This window comes from Schistocerca nitens, chromosome 5 (genome assembly GCF_023898315.1).
Source record: "Schistocerca nitens isolate TAMUIC-IGC-003100 chromosome 5, iqSchNite1.1, whole genome shotgun sequence".
In the NCBI taxonomy this organism is placed as follows: Eukaryota; Metazoa; Arthropoda; class Insecta; order Orthoptera; family Acrididae; genus Schistocerca; species Schistocerca nitens.
Window position 1 is genome coordinate 790,796,141 of NC_064618.1, and position 17,396 is coordinate 790,813,536.

A 17,396-nucleotide genomic window follows, 5' to 3' on the forward strand; every position below is an offset into this window, starting at 1 on the left:
TGTGAACCGCTGGACCAGGGTGGCTTAGTGGCTAACGCACTTGCCTGGTAAGCAGGAGGCTCGTGTTCGATTTCCGGTCTTGGTATATGTTTTCACTCGCCACTTGAGTCTGTTTACATAAAATCCTATCTGTGTGAAATCAGTAAAGCCTCTGAAATTGTTTCATTTCATTCGTATAAGAATCTACTTTCTTGATGCTGCCACTGTAGAATATTTGACTTTGTTGACAGAGCTACAAACTCACCTCTGCTTGCACCGCTTCATTACTATCATAGTGAAGTCCTTGTGGTCTTTATGTTCTGGAAATACATGAAAATCAGAAGGGGCCAAGTCGGCACTGTATCTAGGAAGATCGTCATCGAATTGTTGGAGATATCGCAGCGCTCCTATTGGTTTGGCATTGTCATGATGAAGGAGAGGGTGCTCCAAGTGTGGACGAACTCTTCGAATTCGAAACCCGAGTACAACACACTGTTTGTAATACACCTACGTAGTTACGTTACAGACCGCCACGTTACACGCTACAATTTGGAATCTTCTAGCGGCACAGAGCTGCAAAGATATACGCACGAAGAATAAAGACGTATAATGTTAATAACATTTGTTTTGTTTGGAAAGCTGTCACATAAATTTTTCGGAGGCATTACTTTTCAGCACGTCCTCATACAACAAATAATTGAGGACGTGGGGAGTAAGTGCTCTGTGACGAGCAGGTCTGCACAGGGGAAGACACGTCGCATCAGACCAGGTGGATGATTATTATTAAATTTAAAGGGTACAGTTGAAAATTCTCAATATATTTTCACTTGGACTGGAATAACTGAGAAGGTGAAACTTCTTATTTAATTCTGAAATTGTTGAATGAAACTGACATTCTGTCACTTTGCTTGTCTTTATAGTTTCGACACTGACCTACAGAATTTGCCCTGACAAATACAACTCAAACTTATCCTATTCATTAATTACTCACAATAATCAAGGATAACGCGATCTAACTGCTTTAAAATTAACTCAAAAGAATGGCCCTGAATTAGAAGAAATCCTAACAATAACCTACACATTTTCATAACTCACTTACCTCACAGACAATCTTCATTACTCGAACTACAGCAAACACAGCAAGCAGCAGCTACAGTCACCTAAATAAAAAGATTATCACTAATATAGGCTCTTAGTACTAGGGGGCATGTCATTGGCACAAGAAAGGTTTTTGTTGAAGAGCAAACAATGTATTTAGCTGATTTTACCTTAACAGATTTTCACTCTGCAGCGGAGTGTGCGCTGATATGAAACTTTCTGGCAGATTAAACCTGTGTGCCGGACCGACACTCGATCTCGGGACCTTTGCCTTTTGCGGACAAGTGCTCTACCAACTGAGCTATCCAAGCACGACTCAGGCCCGGTCCTCACAGCTTTACTTCCGCCAGTACCTCGTCTCCTGCCTTCCAAACTTTACAGAAGCTCTCCTGTGAGGTAGGAGACGAGGTACTGGCAGAAGTGAAGCTGTGAGGACGGGGCGCGAGTCGTGCTTGGGTAGCTCATTGGTTTTCTGCCGCACGGTAGCTCAGCGTGTTCGGTTACAGAGGCGCTGCTATCTGTAATAAAAAAAACTGAGTAAAGGAAACAACGATGAACTTGAACGGGTGTCATGTGACGTCCGCCCAGACCAAAAGCAACGAACAATACCGAATAAAATGACGCCGGCACGTTAACTCAGCGTGTTCGGTCAGAGGGTTAGCTGCCCTCTGCAATTAAAAAAACTGAGTTAATGGAGCAACGACGAACTGAAACGGGTGTCTTGCGACGTCCGCCCCCAGCAGATACAACGAACGAAAACGAACAAAAAAAAAAAAAAAAGTTGGTAGAGCACTTGCCCGCGAAAGGCAAAGGTTCCGAGTTCGAGTCTCGGTCCGGCACACAGTTTTAATCTGTCAGAAAGTTTCAGATTTTACCTTAATCATATGACCGTGACATCCAGTTCCAAAAATGATATAATCGTCAACAGTATTAAATCTCCGTGACGGACACACGTCCAGACCGTCCGCTAGAGCTAACACTTCAGACATCTAATCTCCATCAATGCTAACACTTCTAACCTCAGCCGCCGAAGTGGCCGCGCGGTTCTGGCGCTGCAGTCTGGAACCGCGAGACCGCTACGGTCGCAGGTTCGAATCCTGCCTCGGGCATGGATGTGTGTGATGTCCTTAGGTTAGTTAGGTTTAACTATTTCTAAGTTCTAGGGGACTAATGACCTCAGCAGTGGAGTCCCATAGTGCTCAGAGCCATTTTTGAACTTCTAACCTCCGTTACTGCTCGCTATTGCCTTCCAACTGCCATCACTGCTAGCTACTCACTTCAAACTGCCGTCACTGCTGGCTATTCCCTTCCAACTGCTAGTCCGACCAGCCACACAGAGTCTCTTAGAGAGGGCGCACAGTGCTGTCATAGTTATTAATGCAGTCTATCGCGCTGCCAACATACAAATATATAAACAGGCTACTTACCCAGTTATAATACTCCTGTTACTTTCTCGCACCGCTGTAAAGATGAGTCATAGAGATAGGATTGCTGACAGCGCTGAAGAAAGCTGTTGTCGCTAAAATTGAATAAGGCCCTAAAACTCAATAGATTTCGCATCAGATTGTATACCAATTTGCTGTAGAATGAGCCTCTTCTTTGAAGACTAACGTACCGTAGATGCCTTGTGCAAGAGACTGCCCAGTAGTTGGAACAAGGCACTGGTGCCAGTAGTTTGTAAGAAGAGTAGCAGAAGTGATTCACAAAAACGCCACCCAGTTTAATTCATACATGACGTGGAAGCTAAATGTCAATGAAACCGGGTGGGTACAGTCTTTTTTCCGAATAGCTTTTGATATCGTTCCACACGATTGTTTAGTAACAAAGGTACTGTAATATGAGGGTATCAAAAAGTAAAAAAAAAGAAAACAGTGACTGAAATGAGAATTTCTTGGTAGGGAGGGTGCATGGTGTTGTCTTCAATGGAGAATCATCGACAGAATTAACTTCCGGCAAGGCCCAGGGAAGTGCGGTTGGTTGGTTGATTTGGCGGAGGGGACTGAACAGCGAGGTCATTGGATCCAGCAGGTTAGGGAAGGATGCGGGAGGAAGGCGGCCGTGCCCTTTCAAACGAACCATCGCGGCATTTGTCTGAAGCCATTTAGGGAAATCACGGAAAACCTAAAACGGGATGGCAGGACGCGGGTTTGAACCGTCGTACTCCCTAATACGAGTTTATTGTGCTAGCGTCTGTGCCACCTCACTCGGTAAGGGAACTGTGTTGGTACCTTCACTGCCCATGTTGTAAACTAATGTCCTGTCAGGTAATATTAATATTAATCTCAGGCTTCTAGTACACAATGCAATCAATCACAATAAAGTACTATCTAAGAAAGGTGCACAAATAATCAGTTCTTGATAGGATTTCAAAGTGGTTCAGAACTCCTTTTAATCGTCCAGAAACGTAAAAGTGTGGACTTAATAAAACACGAAACGTAATTTCGTATGACGACAATATCAAAGAGTCACAACTGTATTCAGTCAAGTGATGCAGATACCTGGCTGTAACAATTTTTAATGGAATGGAATGATATTGAATGCTTGCATAGGCTCAGTCGTACATTAAACAAGCGGTAAACTTCAGTTCGTTGGTAGAAAAATGGGAAAACGCAGTCAGGCTACAAAAGATATTGCTTACAAAACGCACGGTCGACCCATCTGTGAATACTGCTGAAGTAAAATAGCACTAATACAGGAAACTGTGCGTATAAAATGAAAAGCCTCGCAAATGGCTTTTGATACAAGGCAGAAGGTCATGGAAATTTTGCAAAATTTGAAATGACAGACGCCTGAAGACGTGAACTGTAACGCGAAAGCTTACTGACAATGTTTCGAAAACCATATTAAGTGGGAAGTCAAGGAATATACCGTAACTCCCATTGCATCTCTCCTATAGAGACCCTAAAGACAAAATTAGCCTAATGACAGACTGCACAGAGACATCGTTTCCACACTCCGAATGAGAATGGAAAGGGAGGAAACTCCATGACAAGCAGTAGAATGGAAAGCACTCTGTGCCGTCCACTTGAAAGTGTTTGAATACTATGGACGTAGATGTAAATGAAGTGATCTCACTGCACTATCTAGAAAATTTTAAGTTTCAACTTAGCTCAAAAATGATTCTGAGAGTAAATTCGTTGTTCTGCTTTTCGCTGTACACTCACAGAATCATAAATCCTTAAATATGGACTGAGGCTTCATTTGCCCGTGGAAACTAATCCGCATTATATCAGTAACACTATGTGTTTCCAAAATGTGTTTCAACCGATGATTCAAAGTAACGCTACTGAGCAGTGATAAACAAAGTTTATGTGGGACGTCAGACACCGAAAGGAGGAGAGAGAGAGAGAGAGAGAGAGAGAGAGAGAGTTCACACGCGCTACATCTGACAACATATACTAACAGATTTGTGCGACTTGAGTTTCGGAGTTGCTTTGTTGTTTTACTGTTTCTATGTGTGTTTTTGGTATTGTTGTTCTCAGAAAATATATTTAATCTTGGCCACACTCAATCTGATTATCGTTACCAAAGTATGCGTACATAACTGCTTTATAGTGCATTAATGTAATGGTCTTCCCCGTGAACCATGGACCTTGCCGTTGGTGGGGAGACTTGCGTGCCTCAGCGATACAGATAGCCGTACCGTAGGTGCAACCACAATGGAGGGGTATCCGTTGAGAGGCCAGATAAACGTATGGTTCCTGAAGAGGGGCAGCAGCCTTTTGTGTAGTGTCAGAGGCAATAGTTTGAATGATTGACTGATCGAGCTTGTAGCATCAACCAAAACGGCGTTGCTGTGCTGGTACTGCGAACAGCTGAAAGCAACGGTAAACTACAGCCGTAATGTTTCCCGATGACATGCAGGTTCACTGTATGGTTAAATGATGATGACGTCCTCTTGGGTAAAATATTCCCCCATTGGGATCTTCGGGCGCGGACTACTCAGGAGGACGCCGTTACTAGCAGAAACAAAACTGACGTTCTACGGATCGGAGCGTGGAATCTCAGATTGCTTAATTTGGCGGGTACGTTAGAAAATTTAAAAAGGGGAATGGATAGGTTAAATTCAAATATAGTGGGTGTTAGTGAAGTTCGGTGGCAGGAAGAATGGCAGGAAGAACAAGATTTCTGGTCAAGTGAATACAAGGTTATAAATACAAAATCAAATAAGGCTAATGCAGGAGAAGGTTTAATAACGAATAAAAAAATAGGAACGCGGATAAGCTACTACGAACAGTATAGTGAACGCATTATTGTAACCACGATAGGCACGAAGCCCACGCCTACCAGAGTAGTACAAGTTTATATGCCAATTAGCTGCGCAGATGCTGAAGTGATTGAAGAAATGTATGACGCGATCAAAGAAATTACCCAGATAGTTAAGGGAGACGAAAATTTAATATTCATGGGGCACTGCAATTCGATAGTAGAGAAAGAAAGAGACGGAAAAGTGGTGGGCGAATGTGGTCTCGGGGTAAGGAATGAAAGAGGGAGCCGCCTAGGAAGAATTTTGCACAGAGCATAGCTTAATCATAGCTAATACTTGATTTAAGAAACTTGACAGAAGGTTGTATACGTAGAAGAGGCATGGAGATACTTGAAAGTTTCAGATAGATTATATAATGGTATGAGAGAGATTTAGAAACCAGGTTTAAAATTGTAAGACCTTTCCAGAGGCAGAGGTGGACTCTGATCACAATTTATTGGTTATTAACTGTAGTCTGAAACTGAAGAAACTGTAAAAGCGTAGGAATTTAGGGAGATGGGACCTAGATAAACTGAAAGTACCAGAGAGTGTCAGAGAGAGGATAAGGCAACGATTGCCAAGAACAGGGGAAAGAGACACGTTATAAGAAGAATGGGTAGCTTTGAGAGATGAAATAGTGAAGGCAGCAGAGGATCAAGTAGGTAATCAGAAGACGGATAGTAGAAATCCATAGTTAACAGAAGAGATATTAAATTTAATTGATAAAAGGAGATGATATGAAAAGCAGTAAATGAAGTGGGAGAAAAGGGATAGAAACGTCTCAGAAATGAGATTGACAGGAGGTGCAAAATGGCTAACCAGGGATGGCTAGAGGACAAATGTAAGGACGTACAAGCATGTACCACTACGGGTGGTAAAACTGCTAGAAGCTGACCTCGGGGAAGATCAGTTTGGATTCCATAGAAATGTTGGAACACGCGAGGCAATACTGACCCTACGACTTATCTTAGAAGATAGGTTATGGAAAAACCAACCTACGTTTGCAGGGGTAAAATACAGGGAGCGAAAATCTATTTACGATTTGTACAGAAACCAGACGGCAGTTATAAGAGTCGAGGGGCACGAAAGAGAAGCAATGATTGAGAAGGGAGTGAGACAGGGTTGTAGCCTATCCCCGATGTTATTCAATCTGCTCAAATGTGTGAATTGCTATGGCACCAAACTACTAAGGTCATCGGTCCCTAGACTTACACAATACTTTAAACTAACTTATGCTAATAACAACACGCACACCCATGCCCGAGGGAGGACTCGAACCTCTGGCGGGAGGGGCCGCGCAATCCGTGACAAGCTTCCTCTACCGCGCGGCTGTTCAATCTGTGTACTGTTCAAGCAGTAAAGGAAACAAAAGAAAAATTTGGAATAGGAATTAAAATCCAAGGAGAAGAAATAAAAAGTTTGAGATTTGCCGACGACATTATAATTCTGTCAGAGGCAGCAAAGGACCTAGAAGAGCAGCTGAACTGAATGGAGAGTGTCTTAAAGGAGGATATAAGATGAACATCAACAAAAGCAAAACGAGAATAATGGAATGTAGTCGAATTAAATCAGGTGATGCTGAGAGTATTAGATTAGTAAATGAGACACTTAAAGTAGTAAAGGAGTTTTTCTATTTGGGAAGAAAAGTAACTGATGTTTGTCGAATTAGGGAGGATATAAAATGAAGACTGGCTATTGCAAGGAAAACGTTTCTGAAGAAGAGAAATTGTTAACATCGGGTTTATACTTAAGTGTGAGGAAGTCTTTTCTAAAAGTATTTGTATGGAGTGTAGGCATCTATGGAAGTGAAACATGGACGATAACTAGTTTGGACAAGAAGAGAATAGAAGCTTTCGAAATGTGGTGCTACAGAAGAATGCTGAAGATTAGATGGGTAGATCACGTAAGTAATGAGGAGGTACTGAATAGAAATGGGCAGAAGAGGAATCTGTGGCGCAACTTGACTAGAAGAAGGGATCGGTTGGTAGGACATGTTCTGAGGCATCAAGGGATCACAATTTAGTATTGGAGTGCAGCGTGGAGCGTAAAAATCGTAGAGGGAGACCGAGAGATGAATACATTAAGCAGATTCAGAAGGATGTAGGTTGCAGTAAGTACTGGGAGATGAAGAAGCTTGCACGGGATAGAGTAGCATGGAGAGCTACTTTAAATCAGTCTCTGGACTGAAGATCACAATAACAACAACAACAACCTCTGCACTGGATGCCTTCGGGAACAGACACACTTGTAGCGACTGCGGCACCATGTAGGTAAAACATAGTGCACTACCTGACTGAAATTGTGAAGCTCGCAGAAGACATGATCGGATGTCCGTGTAACTGTTGTGTTCGACTTCTTGAACACTGAGGCGGCTATTAATAAAACAGTTAATTATAACACACTGAATTATTCGTAGACACATGTTGATCCAGCTCTGATAAGGTTGGCGCGCAGGCATAGTTCCACGTAAACGAAATACTCTTTACTCCCTGACGGTCGACACACGCCGTGCCACGGCATCCACGTCCGATCAGCACAAGAGATGCTCACCGCACAGTGCACTAAGTCCACCTAATCACATCTGCACCTCTCATCTCGGAACAAGTAGTAGACTCCGTGCAACGTTCTGTGTCATCCAGTACCATTGGTGAGAGACAAGCAGAGGCCGAACTAGAGAATTACTGTCCAATGTGTAGGTTATCGTTAACACAAAACAAATGGCTGCCTTTGGGGTGGTGCGGTGACCAGGAAGGGTGGACTGCTGCCGAATGGAGTCAATTTTTCAGCGATGAGTGCCTGTTATGCACTACCCCAGTGACCACCGTCGACGAATATGGTGAGGACCTGGGCACCGGTGCCATTCTCCCAATTTTTGCTAAAGGCACAGCGACGTTTTACCTGGTATTATTGTGTGGGGAGCCATTATGTATGCAGCCGCGGCTAGTAGTTAATGTGTGGACTCTGATGGTACGATGGTACATGTAGGACATCTTGTGTCCTCATGTGATACCTCTCAGGCGACAGTATCGTGGTGCCATTATTCAACAGGATAACTCTTGTCCACTGATGGCACGTGTCTCTATGAACTACCTGCGTGATGTCGAGATACTTTCCTTCGCAGAAAGACTTTCAGATGTGTCTCCGACAGAAAGAAGCGCGTGGGACCACTTCTGGCGTAAACTCTGTCCCAATGCCTACATCCAGGATATCAAGACGAGTTACAACAGTTGTGGAACAGTTCGCCTCAGGAGACGGTGCAATGGCTTTTTGACGCCCTTGCGAACCGAATCAGTTTATTGCACACAGTCCAGATTGGGTGCAACGTCATACCGATAAATTGGTTTGTACTGTCGATTCTCAGTAAATCCGACTCGACTTTGTAATCACTGAAAAAAACATCACACAACCTCTCTACTCGTTTAAATATGCATTTCGTTTCCTCCTTCCCTTCTGGAAGCTTCACTTTTGGAGCAGCTGCAGGTCAGGTTAAGGTAGCGTACCTCACACGGCTCTCACTTAAGAGTGGTCCATTTCCTTATTATCTGTTTGGCTACGTACCAGTCTCCTTCGGCTGTTTAATGTATGTTAACATTCTCTAGCCCATTTTAATATGAAAATCATGTGTGTTTATTTATTATACTGGATTATATGCAGTGCAATGTACCTGATGATATCGCGATTTGATCTAAATATTTTCTGTGTGCATGGTAGATATATTGAGGTGGTAAAATCGTGGGATATCGATATTCACACATCAAAAGAAAATCCAGAATAAGAATTATTATCCCCAGATATTGAATAATAAAATAAACGAAAAGAATAAGAAGTAGTTAAACCTGTAGAAAAGAAATAAAGAAACAAAATTAAACAATGAATTCATCTTAAACAAACCATTTCAAGAATCAAGTCCTTTGAATAAAATCCGGCCAAAAAAGGTATACCACACAAAGACAAACTAGAAACATTAAAACAAACAGAAGTAAAAGGCATAAAATTTACAATTGAGCCCATAAAACGAATATCCCGAGAATCCTTTAAATTATGAATTATTGAACGTGCACAAATAAATAATAATGCCTTAAACAAAGCATGAGCCAATAAATGAAAGAATGCAAGCTTTGGATAACCTATAGCCATAATTCTTATTATTAAACCAAGTTGTCTTAAAGAAGAAAGAGCAATAATTTTCTTTAAATCAAATTCAAAATTAGCACCCAATGCAGCCATAAATATAGTCATGCAACCAATTAAAAGTAAAAATCAACCACAATTATAAGTATCTAGTATTGGTCTAAAACGAATCAATAAATAAACTCCACCAGTAACAAGATTAGAAGAATGAACTAAAGCAGAAGCAGGAGTAGGAGCAGCCATAGCAGCAGGAAGTCAAGAAGAAAAAGGAATTTGAGCTCTTTTAGTTATAGCTGCCAAAACAATTAATATAGTAATAAGCTTTATTTCAAAAGAATTAGAAATAAAATCATAATAATAAATATAATTCCAACCACCAAAATTTAATATTCAGGCAATAGAAATTAAAATAGTAACATCACCAATCAGGTGGTGGTAGTATCACTTACAAAAGGTATGAAAGGGCAATGTATTGGTGGAGCTGTCATTTGTACTCCAGAGATTTACTTGAGACGGTTTACTATGGCCACATGACGGGAGTTAACAGACTCAAACGCGGAACGGTAGGTGGGCACGTGGGACATTCAGTTCGGGAAATCATTAGGGAATTCAATATTCCGAGATCCACAGTGTCAACAGAGTGCTGAGAATACCACGTTTCATACGTTACCTCTCACGACAGACAACCCAGTGACTGATGATCTTCTCTTAACGAACGAGAGCAGCAGTGTTTACGTAGAGTTGTAACTGCTAGCCGGCTGGGATGGCCGTGCGGTTCTAGGCGCTACAGTCTGGAACCGCTACGGTCGCAGGTTCGAATCCTGCCTCGGGCATGGATGTGTGTGATGTCCTTAGGTTAATTAGGTTTAAGTAGTTCTAAGATCTAGGGGACTGATGACCTCAGAAGTTAAGTCCCATAGTTCTCAGAGCCATTTGAACCATTTTTGTAAGAGCTACCTGAGAGTCAACACTGCTTGAAATAAACGCACGAATCGATGTGGGACTTACGACGAACGTATCCTTTAGAAATTTGGCCTAAATGAGCTGTGGCAGAAGACGACCCACATGAGTGCCTTTGCAAACAGCACGACATTGTCTTAGCGCCTCTCCTGGACTCGTGACCATGTCGGTTGGACACTAAACGACTGAAAAAACATGGCGTGATCAGATGAGTCCCGATTTCAGATGGTAAGAGCTGACTGTAGTGTTTTCGTGTGGCAGAGTGGCACATACTCCACGAGACCAGGGGCCCAAGTAGTCAACAAGGCACTGTGCAAGCAGGTGGTGGCTCCATAATTGTGTAGGCTGTGTTTGCATGGGATGGACTGGTCCTCTGATCGATCTGAACCGATCATTGACTGGAAATTGGTGTCAATGGACTTCATGTTCGCTAACAAAGATGGAAGTTTTATGGTTGGTCCGCAGCTCGTGGTCGTGCGGTAGCATTCTCGCTTCTCACGCCCGGGTTCCTGGGTTCTATTCCCGGCGGGGTCAGGGATTTTCTCTGCCTCGTGATGACTGGGTGTTGTGTGCTGTCCTTAGGTTAGTTAGGTTTAAGTAGTTCTAAGTTCCAGGGGACTGATGACCATGGATGTTAAGTCCCATAGTGCTCACAAGGGAACCTCCCCATCGCACCACCCTCAAATTTAGTTATACGTTGGCACAGTGGATAGGCCTTGAAAAACTGAACACAGATCAATCGAGAAAACAGGAAGAAGTTGTATGGAACTACGAAAAAATAAGCAAAATAGACAAACTGAGTAGTCCATGTAAAAGATAGGCAACATTAATGCTGATCTTAGCTGAGGAGCGCTGTGGTCCCGTGGTTAGCGTGAGCAGCTGCGGAGTGAGAGGTCCTTGGTTCAAGTCTTCCCTCCAGCGAAAAGTTTAATTTTTTTTTCAGTTTATGTGACAAACTCTTATGTTTTCATCACTTTTTTGTGAGTGATTATCACATCCACAAGAAAACCGAAATCGGGTAAGGTATAAGAATCTTTTTACCCATTCGCCAAGTGTACAAGTTAGGTGGGTCGACAACATATTCCTGTCATGTGACGCACATGCCGTCACCAGTGTCGTATAGAATATATCAGACGCGTTTTCCTGTCGAGGAATCGGTTGACCTATGACCTTGCGATCAAATGTTTTCGGTTCCCATTGGAGAGGCACGTCCTTTCGTCTACTAATCGCACGGTTTACCGGTGCGGTCGCAAAACACAGACACTAAACTTATTACAGTGAACAGAGACGTTAATGAACGAACGGACAGATCATAACTTTGCGAAAATAAAGAAATTAAAATTTTCAACGGAGGTAAGAATTGAACCAAGGATCTCTCGTTCCGCAGTTGCTCACGCTGACCACGGGACCACGGCGCTCCTGAGCTCGCAGTGTCCTTAATATTGCTTATCTTACGCATGGACTACTCAGTTTGTATATTTTGCATATTTTTTCATAGTTCCACATCACTTCTTCTTGTTTTCTCGATTGATCTGTGTTCAGTTTTTCAAGGTTTATCCAGTGTGCCAACTTATATCTATATCTGAGGGGGGTGCGATGGGGAGGTTCCCTTGTCAGAGCCATTTGAACCATTTTTTTAATGGTTGATAATGTGCCATGTTACCGGACCACAGTTGTTCTCATTTGGTTCGAAGAACATTCTGCACAATTCGAGCGAATGATTTGGCCACCCACATCACCCGACGTGAATCCTAACGAACATTTACGGGACATAATCGAGATGTCAGTCCATGCACGAAATCTTGCCAGGCAACACTTTCACAGTTATGGACGCCTATAGAGGCAGCATGGCTGAATATTTCTGCAGGGACTTCCAACTGCCGGCCGCTGTGACCGAGCGGTTCTAGGCGCATCAGTCCGGAACCACGTCGCTGCTACGGTCGCAGGTTCGAATCCTGCCTCGGGCATGGATGTGTGTGAAGTCCTTAGGTTAGTTAGGTTTAAGTAGTTCTAAATCTAGGGAACTGATGACTCAGATGTTAAGTCCCATAGTGTTTAGAGCCATTTGAACCATTTTTGGCTTCAAACGCCTTGATGAGTCCATGTCGTGGCGAGCTGCTGCACTACTCTGGGTAAAAGGAGGTCCGACACGATGTTAGGAGGTATCCCATGACTTGTCACCTTATTGTATTCGTGATCACATATACAAGAAATTCATATATTCACCTATTTAATAGAAGCAGTGTTATCGTATATATTTTCCGGTGAGTCTTTCGAATAGATTATTATTTTCTGCATTCCATACTTCGTTGTAATTGGTTAAACCGTTTTGTTTCGATATACAAAATACATTTTAGGCATAAACTTGTATCTACAGGTCTCCTCTCAATCTCGTGTTGACACTGTACGTATTACAATTTTCTTCAATACCACCAACATCCACTATTACACATTCTTAATATGGGTTAGGTACCCATAATACTGATGCACAGCAATGGTAGTAATTTGAGTATTTTAAACAATAGTTCACATGGCTGTCTTGTTGTGCGCCTGCAATTGTACCAACGGCTATTCTTTGAAATCTGAAGTTCCCCTAAGCAGCTGGTGAAAAAACTGTCTGGCTTCATATAACTTGACTCTTTCAAAAGAAACTGCAACACCCATTCAGTGAAGACTAGGCGTGAAAACGGTATTCACTTGGATAATACTTCCTTAGACACTGTACAGAAAAGTGTGCAGTCTTCAGCAAGTTTCAGTTTCAATAGGCTTCTAGCAGAACTGAAAAGAAGAGTAGTAAACAGAAGGATTCAAATCTTCATTGAAAGGTTTCCATATGACATACTACTACTGTTCCGTGTAGGAGTTCCTAGCAATAATTCAGAACTGTTTTCTGTAATGTGTTATTTGTACACTCTCTTACAATGGTTTTTTCGTGTTTTATTAATTCTTTCTTATGTTCCTAAATTTTCTAAGCAACATTCAGTAAATTATATTTTGAATCTGCGAGTATCAGTGATTAAGTAGCTTTGACTCGCATGATCCGACACACTCTTATAAACAGATAAAGCTCTAATTAGTGGATGTTCATTTAACGGTTTGTATATAACCGGTAAAAGATAATAAGTGAGCCGTGGTTGGCTCATGCTGTGCGCTGGATTAAACCTTCATTGCGATTTTGTCTTTATTCTCTCGCGGTTATGCTGTTATCCTCTCCTTCCGCGGGTGGCAGCAGCGGTGTGTATCGATATTCGCACCTTGGACTATCTTTGGCCTGGCGCTTATACACTCCTGGAAATGGAAAAAAGAACACATTGACACCGGTGTGTCAGACCCACCATACTTGCTCCGGACACTGCGAGAGGGCTGTACAAGCAATGATCACACGCACGGCACAGCGGACACACCAGGAACCGCGGTGTTGGCCGTCGAATGGCGCTAGCTGCGCAGCATTTGTGCACCGCCGCCGTCAGTGTCAGCCAGTTTGCCGTGGCATACGGAGCTCCATCGCAGTCTTTAACACTGGTAGCATGCCGCGACAGCGTGGACGTGAACCGTATGTGCAGTTGACGGACTTTGAGCGAGGGCGTATAGTGGGCATGCGGGAGGCCGGGTGGACGTACCGCCGAATTGCTCAACACGTGGGGCGTGAGGTCTCCACAGTACATCGATGTTGTCGCCAGTGGTCGGCGGAAGGTGCACGTGCCCGTCGACCTGGGACCGGACCGCAGCGACGCACGGATGCACGCCAAGACCGTAGGATCCTACGCAGTGCCGTAGGGGACCGCACCGCCACTTCCCAGCAAATTAGGGACACTGTTGCTCCTGGGGTATCGGCGAGGACCATTCGCAACCGTCTCCATGAAGCTGGGCTACGGTCCCGCACACCGTTAGGCCGTCTTCCGCTCACGCCCCAACATCGTGCAGCCCGCCTCCAGTGGTGTCGCGACAGGCGTGAATGGAGGGACGAATGGAGACGTGTCGTCTTCAGCGATGAGAGTCGCTTCTGCCTTGGTGCCAATGATGGTCGTATGCGTGTTTGGCGCCGTGCAGGTGAGCGCCACAATCAGGGCCAACACCCGGCATCATGGTGTGGGGAGCGATCTCCTACACTGGCCGTACACCACTGGTGATCGTCGAGCGGACACTGAATAGTGCACGGTACATCCAAACCGTCATCGAACCCATCGTTCTACCATTCCTAGACCGGCAAGGGAACTTTCTGTTCCAACAGGACAATGCACGTCCGCATGTATCCCGTGCCACCCAACGTGCTCTAGAAGGTGTAAGTCAACTACCCTGGCCAGCAAGATCTCCGGATCTGTCCCCCATTGAGCGTCGTCTCACGCGGTCTGCACGTCCGGCACGAACGCTGGTCCAACTGAGGCGCCAGGTGGACATGGCATGGCAAGCCGTTCCACAGGACTACATCCAGCATCTCTACGATCGTCTCCATGGGAGAAAGCAGCCTGCATTGCTGCGAAAGGTGGATATACACTGTACTAGTGCCGACATTGTGCATGCTCTGTTGCCTGTGTCTATGTGCCTGTGGTTCTGTCAGTGTGATCATGTGATGTATCTGACCCCAGGAATGTGTCAATAAAGTTTCCCCTTCCTGGGACAATGAATTCACGGTGTTCTTATTTCAATTTCCAGGAGTGTAGTTTCCGGCTGGGAGGTGTGCGAGGAGTCGAACGGTTGGCGTGGAGCAATGAGGAATTCTCGGCGGGGCGTAGTTTGGCTGGGGCCTGCTGGGGGTCTCTACGCGGTGTTGGAGAATGTGGCGTCGTTCCCATTGCTACGAGGTCCGTGGCTCACCGACCCTGGACACGAAAGTTGAGTTTTGATTTAACCTACGAGCAAGTCAAGACTGTTCACATTGTGTCGTTTGGAGTTCGTTGTCGGCTGTTGGGATGTTCCCACGAGCAAGAAGGTGGTTTGCAAGTTGGGAAATTCTAGCCACCCTCCGGTGGAGTTTTACTGTATTTGGTAATTTGAATTGAAGTGCACCAGCGGAATCATCTGCCTTTTGGCCGTTAACGTTCCAGTTACCTGCCCTGGACGTTGACGTAAATTTCAGGCAGTGTAGTTTCCTCATCGTGTTGTTGCTGTCCAGCATGGTGTGTAGTTTGACAGCTCCGTGTATGATTGGTTGTGAGCACCAATATCTTCTACGTTGTTCTGTTGAGCTCCCTGTTGTGCCCTGGTCGGGTGAAGTGGAAGTTATTTTGTCGGTGGGTCCGCTAACTGTCGGTCGGTGGGGTTGTCGTCGGATCGTGAATGGTTGGCCCGACTGCCTGTCTCACCTAAGCGACCCTCGAACGTCTGGGCGCCCTTGTGTGAACTGCCTTATTTTTTTAAAATTTGTTCTTGTTGTTGGCACTTGTATGGCTTGTAGCCGGTTTGTGTTTTAAATTAGAGATGTTTTACTCTTAAGGCCTTCAGCCTAGTTTAAGGTACTGTTTTAGGTAAACCTTTTGGCATTTAAAATTGTTTTTGAATTTTCAAGTGTTCGGCCTTCAGCCGGTTTGAGTTTCAGTTGTTTGTTCTTAAGCCCTTGAGCCTAAATTAAAGAACTGTTTCACGTAAGGACTTTGGTATTTAAAAAAATTAATGTTTTGGAGTTTTAAGTCTTCGGACTTCAGCCGATTTGAATTTAACTTGTTTACTTCAGCCTAGCTAAAGAAATGTTGTAAGATAAGGCTTGTCTTTTAAATTTATGATTATGCTTGCGTTTTAAGTTATTGGCCTTCAGCCGTTTTTAAATTAAAGTGGCTTTCAGCCGGTAATTAAGTCCCAAAGATTAAAGCTGTGTGTTTAAGAAATTTTTTGGGCTCTGGTAATGTTTGATCAAATAATAAAGTTGTATGTTCGAGTGTAACTGACAACCCCTTATTTTGGGCCCTTTCCACAATTTATTCTATCTATCCTGTCGTGCGGGTTAAGCAGGGCATTCCAATAAGGGATACTCAGTTACTTTGTATCAGAATACCATGGAACTTTGCTGCAATTTTATTTTCAATACGTTTGTAGTTTACGTGAGATTTGGATAATAGAGAAATTTATTTTGGTAATTGTGCAGAGTAACTAATAACATCGTTTACAATGAGCTGATCTTTTGTTCCCAATTTACTGAGCTGACTTGTAACACAGTTCACTAGATGTTAAATATATTTATTTTTTATGTTTTACATGTATCGACATTCAAGTTCCGGGCCCTGATGAGGAAGAGGAACACGCTAATACCGATCCAGAGGAATGTCATAGATGTTTAAATACTCTTCTGACAAATATTTTGAATTACTTATGTCTTTACAGCGGTGTGTGTTTGGTTAATTTTTTTCCCTCTTCTTTGGCAGCAGACGAATTTGTCTGATTCGTAGGTGCTACTGTCATAACTGAATAGCTTGTTTAGGAAAATGTCACCGTTTACTGTTTTGTTAACTGCATGTATAGTAAAAGGTACAATTTCTCTCCCTTTGATAAAAAGCTATCTGTACGCGAAATGTGTCGTTGACGAAACAATGGTGTAGAAGGACGATGATATTATAGTTCTATAGGAGTCATTTAGATAAGGGAAATATTTTTTAAGATCATTTACGCTTCCAGAACGGATCTTTTACACTGCAGATATATGAGCTGTTAGAAATATTGTTCGTTGAAACACTGTAGCGCATCGAGGTTGAAACAACTTTGCCTTTCGCAGGAGATACTTTACCCACTGCAGCTAGATAGCACAGTCGGTACGATAGGCAATCAGGAAAGGCAACCAGATTCCAGGTCAGAGATGCAGTTCAGCTCACAGTTTCAATCTGTCTTGCCGGCCGGTGTGGCCGAGCGGTTCTAGGTGCTTCAGTCTGGAACCGCGCGACCGCTACGGTCGCAGGTTCGAATCCTGCCTCGGGCATGGATGTGTGTGATGTCCTTAGGTTAGTTAGGTTTAAGTAGTTCTAAATTCTAGGGGACTGATGACCTCAGAGGTTAA